General features: G+C 49.6%; 1 protein-coding gene across 11 annotated transcripts in view; it reads right to left on the bottom strand.

Moving 5' to 3' along the window:
* MEGF11 (multiple EGF like domains 11) overlaps positions 1–15,025 on the bottom strand; it is a 379,541-nt gene that overhangs the window by 251,831 nt on the left and 112,685 nt on the right. For 9 of the 11 annotated variants that reach the window (XM_033189694.1, XM_033189696.1, XM_033189699.1 and 6 more), the window contains exon 1: positions 6,013–6,089. The exons of the other annotated variants lie outside the window; for them this stretch is intronic. The gene's annotated coding sequence lies outside the window, so the exon portion shown is untranslated. Of the gene's footprint in view, positions 1–6,012; positions 6,090–15,025 lie in introns of those variants that run through there. 11 annotated transcript variants of the gene reach the window in all.

The raw sequence follows: 15,025 nt of genomic DNA, 5'->3' as shown, positions 1-15,025 counted from the left end.
AGCCACGGAAGACTGGACCTTGCTTCTTCTGTCTCCTATGGGGTATCAGCTGCTTCTGCCCAGAGTGATGCAGTCATCACATGCCATTCCCACTGTGGGATGCTGGGCCTAGACCACCTGGTAAGGGACCGTAAGGGATGAGTTTGCAGACTTTGATCCAGGCCCCTGAGGTGACAGCTATGGCAGGTATGTGCTCACATGGGATGCCAACTTCCTTGCTTCACTGAACTAGGGATCCCCAACCAGGGGCTCCTCACAGAGGGCAGACAACCTTTCTGGTGGGAGTGGCTGAAATGCCTCCTGAGGTTCCTTCCTGTCCGGGCACTCCAGGACTCTGTGTTCCTCCTGCCTCAGAGAACTTCTATTCCAAGGGTTGTAACCTGCTGGGTTGCTGACCTTGAGGGGTGCGGAGGAGCTAGAAATCATGAGCACCCAAACATCATCTGTAGGCTGAATGAACGCTGTGACTCAGAAAGACGGAACTATTTTTCATGTGTATGTAGATGCTATCATGATTTATTTAAAAGCTTTACTGAATTCAGAGTAGCTTTTCTTCTTAATCAGCAACACTAAAAATTGCAGCTTCTAATAACCGGGGGTGGGGGTGTTATAGAAAATATTTTGACATTGGAAAGGGGTCGCAGGCTTGAAATGGTTGGGGACCTATCCCACTGGCCCTGGGTTTGCAGATGAGGAAGCGCTCACCCTACTTAGGAGAACAGATAAAAGCTGGCATGTATTTTGCACACACCCCCATTTGTACCCTCAGGGAAGCTAAATGGAGTGCCTTTCTTCTGAAAGGTTAAACATTCTCCTCCCCTCCACAATAATTTCCTTGTTAAACTCTTTCTCAGCAGCTCCTTCAAAGTTAAACAAATTGTCACAAATTCTGTATAACCGTGGGGGTCTAAATTAATGATTAATGAGGTGTTTCTGTTTGAGATCTGGAAATCATCTGACTAAAATGCAGATTTAGCCAGATTTCAAATGAATGCATTCTGAAAATCAGAAAGAGGGGAACGATTCTGGTGTTTCTGTTCCATGTGCAGAGTCCAGGAGTATGCAAAGCATAGCTAGCTGCTCAGAGTTCCCCACCCACTCCCCCCAGCCCACTCCCCCATCCCCAGAGACCCAATCAGCGCCTCAGAAGGCTCCACACAAACTGGAGTCTGTGCCACACCAGGGCTGCAGAGGAGCTCAGCAATCATTTCAATCCATTCTCCTCTGGGAGATTCAACCTAGAGCGGAGAAAGGGCCTGCCCAGGACATGGCATTGACATATGTGGAGAGTCAAAAGTGGAACAAGCATCTTCTTCCAAGTGGGGTTTGGGCCAATCAGGCATCAAATAAAGAAATAAACAATAGGACACAGAGCTCCAGAAGGCATGGAGTCTGAATGCCAGCTGTAGGGGATGCCCTGCCTTGTCTTGATTCTCTCTGTGGCCCTGACTCATTACTTGGGCCACTCCTATAATCTCCAGCATTCTCCCAAGAGAACCTCCTGACAGCGTCTTCAAACTCATTACACCAAGAGTATCAAAAGATGAGGCCACCTGGATAAGAGAAGATTGTTCCTCTGCTCCCTTTTGACCCATGTGTTGGGAGAGACAGGTAACTTGGATCACTGCTGTAATCTGTGAGATTTTAAAATCCTCATGGAGAAAGAGAGAGAGAAAAGAATGAAAAGAAGGAAGGAAGGGGAAAGGAAGGGGGGGAAGAAAGAAAAGAAAAGAAAAAGAAAGAAAGGAAGAAGAAAGAAAAGAGAGAAAGGAAGGAAGGAAAAAGGAAGGAAGAAAGGAAGAAAGGAAGGAAGGAAGGAAGGAAGGAAGGAAGGGAATTCTCCTTGTCTCACTTCACTCAGGCGCAGTGAAGAAAGGAGCCGTCACCACATGGGGGCAACTCATCCCCATTAACTTTAATGGGACTTTCCTGGGATCTCTCTGAGGACAGATCCCAAAGACATATGCTTATGAGATGACTGAGGGAAAATCAATCCTGCTGCAGTGGTTATTAGGCAGACTCCATTTGGAGTGACAGAGGTTAACATATTGGGCACCATCTGATTTAGGGCATTAATAATTAAATAAGAAAATGCCCCTGGTTCCACTTCAGGGAAGAGTCCATGTAAATAGATCTGCTGGTTCTCTTCCCTCTGGTCCAGCTCTCTACATATTAGAGAGCAGAGGAAGTTGCAGAGGTGGAAAATTTTCTTTCCTTATTGGGCACCATGGCTGCTTTACTCCTGATGGACTGGGCAGGGAGGATAAAGGGAAGAGAAAGCGCCCAGGTGGCGTACCTCTCACACCTGCAGACATGGTGTTGTCAGCCCACGTGGCCACCCACGGGTCAGGGCCCAAACTGAGCGCTCTTGGCGCACCACCTGCCCTGGCCTGGGCCATGCAAAATACCATCAGCTGCAGTGCACTTGAAGCTACTCAAAGCTGCAAGGGATTAAGTCCCACTGGGGGCGCTGTGAAAGCCTTTGTGGAGTGGGTGGGACTTGGGCTGGATGGCATGTGCAAAGGTGGAGGCTAGAGAAAGGGCATTTCTGGGACAGGTCCACCCAAGCAGTGCGTGGAGGCAGGAATGTGCAGGAACTTTGGAGGAACCAGAGAGCAGAGAGCTTGCACTGCAGTGCAATGGTGGGCAGCATGGGCACCTCTGGAAGGCATTCTCTACAGCTGGGTTCTGTGGAACACTAGCCCCAGGAGATACTGATGGAAATCTCTCAGACGAAGGTCTCCAAGGGTGAATAAGCTCGGGAAATGCTGCTTGCTATGTCCTCATCCTAAATATTCAGTCTAAGCATTTTAGCATAGCTTAGACTCTGAGAAGACCCAAAATAAAGAGACCATTTGGCTTTTTGTTTCACCCAATATTTCCCATGGAACTCTTTCTAGTGACACAGCTCTAAGTGTGGTGTTCCTGATGATAGCGGCTTAGGAAACTCTGCTCCCCTCCCTCAATGCCAAGTCTCAAGAAAGGCCTGGTGCATGTCAAGCTGTGTCCTGAGAGTCTGCATGCACTTGTTTATTCTAACACCCAAGAGCCTCCTATGCCTGGCACCTGGTGTTAAAGGAAAATGCCATCAGGTAGATTAAGGGACACTGGCATCATAGCAAAGGATCCCTCCTCCTGTCCAGGGCTTCTGCTCCAGCCTTGGTTGGCTTTGCTGGCTGAGCAGGTCTTAGAGATGGCAGTATCCTCTGGAGGCCCCTGCCTCTGCCTGGGACCCTGCCATCACTAGCACCAGCACCTATGGAGGCGTCTCTCTCTCCAGTGGCAGCACACACCTGGCCAGACACTAGTTGCTCACATTAGCCAAGATGCATAAATTGGGGCAGAGGGCAGACAGACAGATGGCCTCTGCCCTGGGATCAGCTGTTACAACCTCAAGGTCCATCTGTGCAAAAATTGTACCCCACCTGTTTCACTCCCACCACTGGCTTCATCCTCCTGACTGTGCCTAAATCTTGGACGCTGGAGCCTGGCCCATGTGCCTGCAGCCTGCTGTCTGTCCATCCCAGTCCATCTTCCCGTGATCCTTTGCTTCTCAACATATTTGCACTGGCAGCAGGAGTGGCAGCAGTCAGACACTATTTTGTGGGCCCAGGGAAGTTTCCACTCCCACAACAAAGGGGATCTATTATAGTGGCTGTTTAGAATGCTGTGCTGAGGAAGCGGGGCTGAGTGGGAAAGCATGCCAGGATTGATTAGTAATGTCTGTCTTGAACTCTGGGGAGGGACAACACAGGTGCCATGCACTGTGCCTATACTGCTAAACAGGTGTTACCACTTTGGAAATTTCTCCCCTCCTATATTTAACCCTTAGATATGGCCTTGGCTCTTCCCTCTGGACCCTAGGACCTAAGGATTATTTCCTTCCCCTCGTACCATGACACTAGAACATACACTTGATGAGGGCATGGTTTCCATCTGTTGTGTTCACGGCTATGTCTCCAGCTCCAAGAGCATTGCCTGCACATGCGGGGGCTCAACATCTTTGTCAACTGATTACTGACTCTACAGCCAACCTCCACCCTAACCTCTCAACCATCCCAAGCCTCAGGATCAGCCACATGGCTTGTGTCTGGCCTGAGAGAGGACACCAAAGACCCATCCCAACAGCAGGTCACACCGCACAAGGCATTCCGTGTTGTGTTAACATTGCACTTGCAGAGACACCAATCTGGTGGTATCAGATACTGTACAGTGGGCGCCCAGGACATCCTGAGAGCGATTCAGAGATTCCTGCCTGGACCACCTCATCAGCACCAGTGCATGTCTGCTCCCCACACTAGCACAAGGCAGGCATTGAAGCCCAGGCAATAGTTCAAGCTGCAGTTGGGGACTGGGTGTTCCAGACGCCTCATGAAAAGGCGCTTTCAGGTCTGAGAAGCAGCAGAAGCAAACCCCAAACTGGAGCTGATAAAGCAAATGCCTCACATTCCCCCCGGCATGTGGATGGAGAGGGAGCTTTCTATCTTCTATTTACAGAAGATACACACACTTCTCTACTTTTTTCTGAATAAAACAAAAAGCCAAGGTTATCACCCTGTCTAGTGGCCTTCCTCTCCCTCTGCCCCAGCTCTCTCAGCTGGCTCCTAGTCCCCAGCCCTCTCCATTTACTGGCCTTGCTAGGGCCTGATTAGTGCAAGATGAAAAGAGGAGTTGGATCAGCCCTCATCATTAAGAAGTTTCGTCCTTTGCCTTGATGAAGTCTCCTGCGCTGCAGCAATCCCACCAGGGGTTGGGTTTATGTTGAATGCTTTCTAATCTTCCTGTACTTAAAAAAAAAAAAAAGTTTTAAAAATAAATCCACAGCTCTTAATCTCCAAAAGAGTGATTCCCTGACTGCAGGAGTACAGCAAAAATCCCCAGTGCCAATATGGAGTCCCTGCCAGGTGCCTGCCCCCTGGGATAAATCAGAGGGGATTGGAATCACCTCCCGAGACAGATGAACTGTGCCCTCCAAGTCCCTGCTCCACCACCCTGATAAATTCTGCTTTCTGCTTGCCTGGGAAGCCTCGGGCTACAAATCCTGAAAATGGTACCATGAGGGTTGCAGCCACCATTCATCAGGGTCAAGAGACTGTCCTGTCCCCTGCACTCTCAAGCCCAGCAGAGAGCAAGAGAGAAATCACAGCCTATCCTGGAGCAGAGCGGTAGAAACCGCCAAACTAATAAAGCCCCAGCCTCCCTCCCACAACAGGTGCAGCCTCTGAATTCTGGGCCCCCAAACAGCCTCCTGCCGGCCCCGACTCCCAGGCAGGCAGCATCTGCAGCCCCAGCCTCCAGCCCCTCTGAAGATGAAGGGAGAAAACTTATCTATGTTCTTAGGCCATTCCATTTCTCACAAAGCAATTATCTCCATCTTTCCATTTCGTTGCAAATCAGGACACAGTCAGCTGGCCTAACCAACCCGGATGCTTGCCTGGCCCCTCCCCACCCGCAATCTGCCCACTCCTGGCCTTCTCAACCGCCCTCTCCCACCTCCTCCCAGGGCTATGGAGTTCTCATAACTGTAGGTATCCCTCATACCCTGCATTAAATCATGGCGACATCCACAAAACCTCTGAAGACAAGTCAGCCTCCCAGGGCCCTTCAGCTCCATGGGGATTTGTCTCCATCCCTGCCCCCTTAAAGAAAACATTCCTTAAACAACAAGGTGCAGCCACAGGGGCCCAGGGAGAAGGAGGGCGCAGAGGGAGGGAGTCCTAGAGAATCCCTGGAAGGCCAAGCCTCTCACGGGAGCTGAACTGTGAGGATGATGGGCTGGACAGCAAGCCACATGGTATCAGAACTGGCACCAAGACAAACCTGGGAGCAGAAAGGGTCCAACACCTTATCCCCTAGAAGGGGAAACTGTTCCCTGAAAGGGTGGTGACTTGCTCAAGGACACACAAAAATTTGGTTGCAGCCTTCATGTGAAGGGCATGGTGGAGTCCACCTGACCTGGGTTCGAATCCTGCCCTTGCCTTCCTGGCTGCATAACCCAGTGGAGTTGTTTACCTGCTTCAGGGCTGAGTGTTTCACGTCTTGTACATCAGGGAAGACCAACTTCAAGGGCTGTTAAGATAGTAAATGAGAATACAGGTAATGCAGTTGGCCCAAGGTCTGGCACATAGATGGTACCCAATGAACTATTAGTTTCCTTCCCATCCACATCCTTCACCTCAAAGACTCTTCTAACTCTGTATTTTAGAGTTTTTAAGGAACTGGAAGAAAAAAAAGACCTTGATAGAAAAATCCTCTGCTGTAGAATCTAGGCATGGCTGTATGTTTTGGGGGACTCCTGGATCAGTCTTAACTGTACAATTATCAAGACAGATCTCATCTTTCATCCATCCCTTCAGCAAACATTTATTGAATGCTCACCAGCCACTGTGACACAGAGGAGACTCAGGCGGGGCCCTGCCCCAAGTCCCTGAACACTTGCTGGAGGGGAGGTGGGAATGGCTAGGAGAGGGTAGTAGATCCAGGGTGTGGCTTAGCACCGAGGCCTCTCCCTGCAGGAAGCCTCTGGCCAGTGTGATGGGAAATCAGAGGACTTTGTAGGAATTGATGCTAATGTCCCAGCAGGTCCCCTGCATGTTGAGTCTGGCCCATCTCCATTCTAGATGCCTCTGGATCCACTCTTGATCAGGGCCGCCTCTGAAGAGAGAGAGAACCTTTCACAAGCTCACCCAGCCTCCCAACTCCCTCCTGTCGGGGCTCAGAAAGCCATACTTCCCCTATCCTTGGGTCTCCCCTATAGAATTCAAAGTCAGTACCAGTTCCTCTCTGCCTCCTAAGTCACTACCTTGCTGTGTGACCCAGGAAAGGTTGCTTAACCTCTCTGAGTTTCACTCTGCTGGTGCACAGGGTGGGAGTCAGACTACATTATCTCTTGGACCCTTCCAACTCTGTAAGCTTACCTATGAAGTATCTCCCTTCCCTGCCCTTCCCTTCCTTATCTTCTCCTCCCTCTTCACCCCTGCACTTCAGGTTTGTGCCATCTCCCAGCTGCAGGGAGATAATGCAGAGGAGGAAGCAGAATTGGATTCTAGTCTTTGATCCTGGAAAACTCATTTAACTGCCCTGAGCCTCCTTTTCCTCTTTTACAAATAGGAAGGATGAGAGAACAACAGTTCCTTATGAGGATTAAACAGATAATGCAGGTGGTGCCCTGCAAACTGCAGCCCAGTGATGAAACGCAGAGGTTAGTATTGTTGTGATGGTCGGGACCCTTAGTTGCTGCCCACCTCTCTGTCTAATCTTCAGCACCCTTTGCAGATGGGCCTCTTTCGTGTGCTGCATTCCAGCCAAGAGCCCACACTAGGACAGGATCTCTCCCACCACACCTCAGGAGCCACCTCTCCCCAGTCAATAGACCCCCTGAGTCTGGAGATAAACAGAAGAGCCTGGCTGTCAGCCCACAGACATGAGCATCAGACAAGGGTAGCCTCTCCAGGTTTCCTTAGAGAACCTTCCCAACCAACCTAGGCCAGGGTATCCGAAGCCAGAAACCAATTGTCTCAAAGTTCGAAGTGCCCTACACGTGTTCTCAAAAGAAGGTTGTCAATATAGGTAAACATGTTTTAACATATATCTTTAACCCAGCATTCCATTTCTGCAATTTCATGTTTAAAACCTGGCCAGGGCCAAAGACAGGTTCAAGAATGTTTGTTGCATTCACTCTTGATAAAGAGATACTTGAGCCGGGCACAGTGGCTCAGGCCTGTAATCCCAGCACTTTGGGAGGCCAAGGCAGGCAGATCACTTGAGATCAGGAGTTTGAGACCAGCCTGGGCAACATAGTGAGATTCCCGTCCCCACAAACAATAACAACAACAACAACAAAAAGCCAGGCATGGTGGTCTGTGCATGTAGTCCTAGCTACTAGGGAGGCTGAGGTGGGAGGATCATTTGAGGCCAGGAGGTTGAGGCTGCAGTGAGATGTGAACATCCTACTGCATTCCAGCCCAGGTGACAGCCAGACTCTGTCTCCAAAAAAGAGAGAGCGAGATGTTTGCTGCAGCACTGAAGTAATCTAAATGCCCATGAATGGGGCCTTTGCTAAATAAATTCCACCCTGTCTATATAACAAACTATTATGTAATCATTAAAAATACTGATGTGGAAAAGTATGGAAGGCCATACACCAGGGCATTACTGATATTGGTCATCTTCTGGGAAAGGGATGGAAGACTTGTGCTTTCTAAGTCAAACATTTTTGTTACATTAGTGTTTCTTACAATGAGCATTATCATCACTATAGTCAGAAAAGCAAAGATATTTTAAGACTAATATGTGTAAGTTCACCGACATGGGAAGATGAAAAACGCAGGTTACCAAGCAGCATGAACATTATGATCACATGTATATAAACTGTGTGTGCATGGGCATACGGTGTGTGTGCGGACAGCAAGGGGGCAAGGACAGAAGGCTGCTCAGAGGGTGTTAAAAATGTTAACAAAGATGTCTGGATGATGATATTTTAGGTGACTTTCTTTCTTTCTTTTTTTTTTTTTTTTGAGACTGCGTGTCTGTTACCCAGGCTGGAGTGTGGTGGCACGGTCACAGCTCACTGCAGCTTTGACCTCCCTGGGCTTATGAGATCCTCCCACCTCAGCCTTCTGAGTAGCTGGGGTCACAAGCTCACACTACTACACCTGGCTTTTTTTTTTTTTTTTTTTGTAGAGACAAGGTCTCACTGTTGCCCAGACTGGTCTGGAACTCCTGGACTCAAGTGATCCTCCAGCCTCAGCCTCCCAAAGTGCTGGGATTACAGGCATGAACCACCATGCCTAACCAACTTACTTTCTTCTCTATACATTTTCAGTATTTTCAAACACCAGCCAGGCATGGTGATGCATCTCTGCAGTCCCAGCTACTCAAGAGGCTGAGGCAAGAGGATCTCTTAAGCTTCGGAGTTTGAGGCTACAGTGAGCTATGATTGTGCCACTGGGTGAGATCCAACCTGCGTGAGACAGCAGGATCCTGTCTTAAAAATACATTTTTTTGGCCGGGCGCGGTGGCTCAAGCCTGTAATCCCAGCACTTTGGGAGGCCGAGACGGGTGGATCACGAGGTCAGGAGATCGAGACCATCCTGGCTAACACAGTGAAATCCCGTCTCTACTTAAAAAAAATAAAAAAACTAGCCGGGCGAGGTGGCGGGCGCCTGTAGTCCCAGCTACTCGGGAGGCTGAGGCAGGAGAATGGCGTAAACCCAGGAGGCGGAGCTTGCAGTGAGCTGAGATCCGGCCACTGCACTCCAGCCTGGGCGGCAGAGCGAGACTCCGTCTCAAAAAAAAAAAAATACATTTTTTTAACCACCATAAAGCCACCTTCATTTTGAAAACAGAAAAGGGAGGGCCCTATGGGCAACTCCTCCACAGCTTACCCTCCTCCAGGCCCAGATTCTCCCACTGTGCTTCTTGGGGTACATTTTCCCAAAGAGCAGGGGTTCACAGAGGGCTTGAGCCCTAAGCCTGCTACCCCTAGGGACACAGACCACTTGGGGGAGCCGCCCAGGCAGCCTTGAAGCCATCTGGCTGCGGCGAGATTGCCATCATGATGGTGTGGCATGTGTCCACGCTGTGATGGTTTACTCATGCTGTGATGAAAAACATTATACTGTTTCAAAGACCCACAATGATCTCATGACACAGAAAAATGGATGGATAATGCAAGATTTTGTCAGCTCTATTCAGAATAATAAATGAGTCAGGTATTCAAATTTTTAAAGCAATTGATTGAGGCCCTTTGTCCATGACACTGATAACTTCTGGCTTGCAGCACGGTTGGGTCATGGCCGGCACTTCACCTCTCTCCTCTGCGCTCACACTGGCTCTGCTCCTCCCTGGAACAGCAAGAACAGGGAGCCCTGGAATCTCAGGGGGTTTCCGGGTCCTAATCCCAGCTCTGCCTCTTACCAACTGTGTGGCCTGAGGATGGTCATTTAACCTCCAGGGCTCCCAGCTTCCTCATCTGCAAAATGGGGTTAGTAATAAACCTGACTCCCAAGGTTGAGATGCCAAAGAGACACATGTTATGAGAAGGGCCTGTGAACAGCACAGCCCCAGGGAAAATATCAGCACGGCTGGGTTTGGCATTGTCCTCTCTGATGCGGTGTATGGGGTGCAGTACGGATACTCCTGGGGGTGCACAGGGAGAATGAGTGTATTAGGGTCCTGGGCCCGATAAGGACTGCCTCCCGGGAGTGGGCAAGTCTGCCAGAAGGGAAGAAAGGAACTGAAGGTGAATTTCAATAAGTTTGCAATTTGGCCCAGCCCAGGCCCTGCTGACCTGCAGTCTAAGCTAGTGATGATTCCAAGTCTGGACCAGAGGCCAATTTGGCTGCATTTCTGGCCTAGACTGTGTCTGACACCCATCTCACAGCCACATGCATTTGCAATCAAATAATTCTTCTGAACTCTAATTTCCTGGAGGTGCAAGAAGCTCACCCACCTTCCAGAACTTCAGCACCCTATATGCCCTCCCAAAGGAAAGACCCACTAAAAAACAGTACTGTGGCCGATCAAAATCTGCCCCTCATCTCCCCAGATTTAATTTAGAAAATGGCACATAAGTCCCAGAGTCATTGTGTGCCTGGCCTGATTATTCGTTGTTTATTTCAGTATTTTCCAGGAAATTGTTCATTAAGGATAAAAGCACCTGCTTACTGTAAGAGACCATTACACAAAGACCCTGTCGTGGGAGCCTGGGAAGAGCATTAATTAATGAAGTGAAACCGAACAAACATGCTATAAATTAAAGGTCTGAAAAGAAATGCCTGGCATTTAGTGGATTATGAAAGAAGGATGAAATGAAACATCATATTTTTAGACCACAGTGGGGTAAAAAAAAAATGGGAGGGAGAAAATTACAAAAGGTGGCCGAGGTAACGATCTATTTCTGGAGCAACTAAAGCCTGTGCTTCCATTAAGAGAATTATCAATCAATTCTGTTTTGTCTGGGGGCATATACGCACTGTGTGTGCTAAATTAAAAAGCTTAACATGTCAGCATAGTTTCTTCTGAGGGTTCCATGGAAGAATGCCGACTGAAGCATTTAGGCTTCAGAGAGGCAAGGCAGGTTATGAGGAGGAAGTCGGGGGACTTGAGCCATGTCACTAAGTCAGGCCCGGCAGGGCACAGGCCACCCTGAGCACCAGTGTCGATAGAAAATGTAGCCAAACTCCAATTAACTGGAGCCTTCAGTTAATTGGAAGGTGGCCAAAACAGCCAACGACACTCCCTGGTGCCAGTCAGGCTCAGTCCTCACTGGTGCATTTCAACCAAAGCCAGTGAGGTTTTTTTTTCCCCCCTTCTGTAGGGCAGCTTTTAGGGCTAGCTTCTGAGAACTTATTCAGCTTAATTTCCCTCCCTTCATATCCGCTCCTGAACAAGGACAGGCCTTTAGGAACAATGATCCTGAAGTTATGCAAAATCCTGATAAATCCAGAGAGATTTGACCTTATTCATCATACTCCACTTCCCTAGGCAGGAAAGGAAAAGCACACAATCACAAAAGTGTTTTGGTAACAGGTGCTGGCACTACAGAAACATCTTTTCTGCATAGCTTCCAACTCAGTAGGAGATTCAGAAACGTGAACCACCCATTCCTTATTCCTGGAGGCAAAATGGAGGCAGGGTCAGGTTTCCCGCCTGACTCCAGCTTCTCTCAGTTGCTTTCTGTTCCCTCCCCAGGCAGGCCTGAGCCCAGGAGGTACTAACCGTCAATATACTGAATCACCCCCATGTAGAAGGTGGGACGCGTGCACCAAGTCCAAACCATGCTTCCCCGATATTCTAATTCTGTGGTGTGCCCACAAATTTCTAAATTTGCCATAATACATACAGGGACTCAATAGGGTAGGAAGAAAGGGAGGCAAGCCAGAAGCTTGCTAAGCCATGGGAGGCCTCTGACACAGGTATGTTTGGCTGTGCCAAGAGGGAAAGAGGAGAAAGAAAAAGGAATGGGGTGGGGAGTGAGGCCGGTGGGAGAAAGACCAGTCTGGCTGGCTTGGGAGAGCAGGCATCTGTGGGCCTGGGTGTGCACAGCTGGCAGGAAGCGGGACTGGAAGTCTGAGCTCAACCGGGTATTGGACACTAATGCCATACTCGGGGACTTGAGAGCCCTTACTAAGAATACTCTGTGAATATCCCTTGTTGGATTAGAACCTAGATGTAGACTCGGTTGAACACTGAGTGTGCTGTTCACTCATCAGCCACTGTGCACCTTACTGAGCACCAGGGCAAAGGAAAAATGGATGGTTCCCAAGAGCTTGCACTGTGCCAGGTGTCAGCCTTGGTACATGGCCAGTCTCAGTCCTTCCAGTAACTCCATCAAGGAGGCATTATGATCTCCTCTTGCAGGTGGCAAAATGCAGGCTCACGTGGATGACCTAGACACAAATTCAGGACTACCAGTTTGTCCAATGCCATGCTTCCGGAATGTCTCTGTCCTGCAGACTCAGGGGTATGTGTGTGTGTGTGTGTGTGTGTGTGTGTGTGTGTGTGTGACAGGGATAGGCTCATCTCTTTGGATCAGAGCTTCCTCCATGCTCACAAGATTGGAGCTACTGTAAGAAAAGAGAAAAGGACTGACTTGGAACTCAGAAGACAAGCTTGGACTGGCTGTGTGGCTTTGGGTAGGAGGCCACCTGCTTGGTGCTTCATTGTCCTCTGTTAGCTAAGAGGAAGCCTCTGTCAGCCAGGGTTTCTCCCACCTGAACCACAGCACCCAGAAGAGGATTAATGGACAGTTTTCTCAGTTCTCCCAAGGATGGTACATAACCAGTACCATTCTAGATGCACAAGAGAAAAGTCAGTCTGCTACTTGCAGTGGGCACGTTAGGGCATGAGGGCAGGATTATCTCCTAAACCTGGCTGAGAAAGAACTAGGTGGCTAAGGGACTAAGGTCCCTTTGGCTCTGACCTCAGGAGATGGGCTGCAGATGAGGATGCCAGACGTCCTGAACCATGTTAGGTCACAATATCCCATGTGTATTTCCCTCCTGTCATCCCTTGGCCTAACTATCATCTTTAAATGAGCCGACTGTGCCTCAGCTGTGCTTTGAGGAATCTAGGGAGAGACTGGGGATGGGCCTCGAAAGGGGATAAGCCCTACTGCTCACTCCCCACCCTTAGGGCAAGCGTTGTGTGTTAGGTGGTGGCGGGCCGGGGATCGGCAGCAATAACTGTCAAGAGATTCTGAAAAGGAAAGGTGAGCTTGGGAATCAAGAATTAAGCACACGATCCCCCTGCGCCTCCCCTACCTTAGAGGATGTGGAGTTTATTTTATTACACAACAGGCCAGTTCCCCAGCAAGGCAGAGCAGTGGTTTGTACCCCAGTTATAAGCAATGCCCCATCCTATTCTGGGCTCCATCCAGGAAATACTCTAACAGCCCCAGGTATAAGCAATGCTCCATCCTATTCTGGGCTCTGTCCAGAAAATACTCGAACAGCTTAAAAAGTGAGAGCACTCCTAGACCTCCTTAATGTTAGGCTTTGCTCATGGAGCCCCCACAATGGGATCTGGGAAGGGACAGCAAATTGTGGAATTCTGCTACCACTTCTGCATGGCTCTCAAGAAACAGCAGTAGCCGTGGCAACATCTTTGCATCAAAAAGGACATATATAGACAGAACAGGCACCCGCCAGACTCTGGATCATTCCACAAAGTGGAGATGAGGATAAAATCACCCCGAGGGAGGAAGGCAGAGGAGACATTTATTTCAAGGCAATTTCACCCACTGTGGAGCAATCACTAAAGCCAAATGGTAGAGCTGTGCATATATATGTCTCAGTGAGTAAGTGTGGGAAGAGTGAGTGAGCCAGCACTACCGCCAGCCTGGCGCAGCTGCTACAGGGAGGCCCTGTGAGGGGACAGCATCTGCTGACAGGACTGTCTGAGTCTGAGGACAGCCTGAGCTGAGCCCCCAGCCAAGGGCCAGGAGAAACAGGCCAGGGACAGAAAAACACAGAACTGGGTCTCTTGCCCCAAGTGTGCCAATAATCAGCTGTGTGACTCCGAATGAGTCACTGCACCTCTCTGGGCTATTCTCTGATGAGGAGGAGCTAGAATCACTTCTCAAGCAGGTGGTCTCGCTTGAGGAGAAGACATGGGCCTGAAGGCCTGAGTTTGAGTTTTCCCGAAGCACCCACCAGCCAGGGGACTAACAGAAGAACCTTAACAGCTTCTCTAGGCCTTAGCTTCCCCATTTATAAAAGGAGGTTAACTGACAGTCCTGCAATTTGAGAGCCAAATCAGGATCCTAACTCAGGTCTCTTGCAGCTCTGGAAAGTTCTACAGTGATTCCAAGGAAGAGCAGACATGAGCAGGGAGGGGTGCCTCCTAGTGCTCTCAGCATCTGCCACAGTGCGGATATCAATAAACATTCGATAAGTAATCTATGATTGGATCAATGAACCAGTGAACAAGTTCCTGCATTTGCAAGAGGGGACTGAAGACGGTGGTGGTGGGAAGAGACTTGCCCAAGGTCACACTGCTGATCATAGCAGAGCTAACCCCAAATCCAGCACTTGGCCCACTCCACCAGGAGCAGCACCTCCGGTGGGGGCTAGGTCAGGCCGAGGCAGCCTGTGGGCAGGAGATGAGGAACTTCCCCCTGGAGCCTGCTGGATTAGGCCCCGGAATCCACCAGCCCCTCAGTCTACTGCCTGTCCAGCCCATTCACAAAGCCCCTGTCTCATGAGGTGCTTCTCCTCCTCGGGTGCAGAGAGAAGGGCTGGCTGCCCAGCAGCTGGCCAGGCTCTCTCCCTGGCACTTCCTTCAGGCTTTCTTACAAGTATTTATTCTCCTCCTACAAAGATGTGCACAGAGGAGGCAACTAACAACAGAGGCAGAGCGGGATGCCTCAGGAAAGCTTCCGGAAGTTGACTTTCTTCACTCCAGGGACCTCTGCTGGGAAGTCACAGCCGGATCCTATTCTCTTCTCTCCACCTGCTTTCCTGGGCCCTCAGAAACTGTTTTCACCAGCCCTGTCTCCCCAGGACTCAGGGGACTTCTGCAA

This window comes from Trachypithecus francoisi, unplaced genomic scaffold (genome assembly GCF_009764315.1).
Source record: "Trachypithecus francoisi isolate TF-2019V2 unplaced genomic scaffold, Tfra_2.0 Lachesis_group3, whole genome shotgun sequence".
NCBI lineage: Eukaryota > Metazoa > Chordata > Mammalia > Primates > Cercopithecidae > Trachypithecus > Trachypithecus francoisi.
Note: the sequence above shows the minus strand (reverse complement) of the source record. Positions and strands in the feature narration are given on the sequence as shown.